Source organism: Arachis hypogaea, chromosome 16 (genome assembly GCF_003086295.3).
Source record: "Arachis hypogaea cultivar Tifrunner chromosome 16, arahy.Tifrunner.gnm2.J5K5, whole genome shotgun sequence".
In the NCBI taxonomy this organism is placed as follows: Eukaryota; Viridiplantae; Streptophyta; class Magnoliopsida; order Fabales; family Fabaceae; genus Arachis; species Arachis hypogaea.
The window spans coordinates 110,954,092-110,956,028 of NC_092051.1; the positions used below are offsets into that span (position 1 = coordinate 110,954,092).

A 1,937-nucleotide genomic window follows, 5' to 3' on the forward strand; every position below is an offset into this window, starting at 1 on the left:
CAACTCTTCTTTGTCCACATCAATCACAGCTTTTACTGTGGCTAGGAAGGGTCTTCCAAGGATGATAGATTCATCGTCATCCTTCCCAGTGTCTAGGATTATGAAATCAGCAGGGATGTAAAGGCCTTCAACCTTTACTAACACGTCCTCTACTAATCTATAGGTCTGTTTCATGGATTTGTCTGCCATCTCTAATGAGAACTTGGTAGCCTGTACCTCAAAGATTCCCAATTTCTCCATTACAGATAGTGGCATTAAGTTTATTCTTGACCCCAGGTCACACAGAGCCTTCTCAAAGGTCATGGTACCTATGTTACAGGGAATTAGGAATCTACCAGGATCCTGTTTCTTTTGAGGCAAAGTATGCTGAACCCAGATATTTAGTTCATTAATGAGCAATGGAGGCTCATCCTCCCAAGTCTCATTACCAAATAGCTTGGCATTCAGCTTCATGATTGCTCCTAAATACTGGGCAACTTGCCCTTGAACAATGTCTTCATCTTCTTCAGAAGATGAATAGTCATTAGAGCTCATGAATGGTAAAAGGAGGTTCAATAGAATCTCTATGGTCTCTAGATGAGCCTCAGATTCCTTTGGTTCCTCAAAGGAAAACTCCTTATTGGTCACTGAACGTCCCAGGTGGTCTTCTTCATTAGGATTCACGTCCTCCTCCTCCTCTTTGGGTTCGGCCACACCAAGTAAGGTTATGGCCTTGCACTCTCTTTTTAGATTCTCTTCTGTATTGCTTGGGAGAGTACTAGGAGGAGTTTCAGTGACTCTTTTACTCAGCTGGCCCACTTGTGCCTCCAAATTTCTTATGGAGGACCTTGTTTCATTCATGAAACTTAGAGTGGCCTTAGATAGATCAGAGACTATATTTGCTAAGCTAGATGGATTCTGCTCAGAATTCTCTGTCTGTTGTTGAGTGGATGATGGGAAAGGCTTGCTATTGCTAAACCTGTTTCGTCCACCATTATTAAAGCCTTGTTGAGGCTTTTGTTGATCCTTCCATGAGAAATTTGGATGATTTCTCCATGAGGGATTATAGGTGTTTCCATAGGGTTCACCCATGAAATTCACCTCTGCTATTGTAGGGTTCTCAGGATCATAAGCTTCTTCTTCAGAAGATGCCTCTTTAGTACTGTTGGATGCAGCTTGCAATCCATTCAGACTCTGAGAAATCATATTGACTTGCTGAGTCAATATTTTGTTCTGAGCCAGTATGGCATTCAGAGTATCAATTTCAAGAACTCCTTTCCTCTGAGGCATCCCATTACTCACAGGATTCCTTTCAGAAGTGTACATGAACTGGTTATTTGCAACCATGTCAATGAGTTCCTGAGCTTCTGCAGGCATTTTCTTTAGGTGAATGGATCTACCTGTAGAATGGTCCAATGACATCTTTGATAATTCAGACAGACCATCATAGAATATATCCAGGATGGTCCATTCTGAAAGCATGTCAGAAGGACACTTTTTGGTCAGTTGCTTGTATCTCTCCCAAGCTTCATAGGGGGATTCACCTTCTTTCTGTTTGAAGGTTTGAACATCCACTCTAAGCTTGCTAAGCTTTTGAGGAGGAAAGAACTTGGCTAAGAAAGCCGTGACCAGCTTATCCCAAGAGTTCAGACTATCTTTAGGTTGAGAGTCCAACCATATTCTAGCTCTATCTCTTACGGCAAACGGGAAAAGCATAAGCCTGTAGACCTTGGGATCAACCCCATTGGTCTTAACAGTATCACAGATTTGCAAGAATTCAGTTAAGAACTGAAAAAGATCTTCTGATGGAAGTCCATGAAACTTGCAATTCTGTTGCATCAGAGAAACTAAATGAGGCTTTAGCTCAAAATTGTTAGCTCCAATGGCAGGGATTGAGATGCTTCTTCCATGTAAGTTGGAATTTGGTGCAGTAAAGTCACCAAGCATCTTCCTTGCAT

The 1,937-nt window shown here is 41.8% G+C and overlaps 1 non-coding gene across 1 annotated transcript; it reads left to right on the top strand.

Moving 5' to 3' along the window:
- Positions 1–1,455: 1,455 nt before the first annotated feature.
- On the top strand, positions 1,456–1,563 carry LOC112761479 (small nucleolar RNA R71). Its single transcript, XR_003181874.1, has one exon. It is a non-coding gene; the product is annotated as a small nucleolar RNA R71 (small nucleolar RNA).
- Positions 1,564–1,937: the final 374 nt, after the last annotated feature.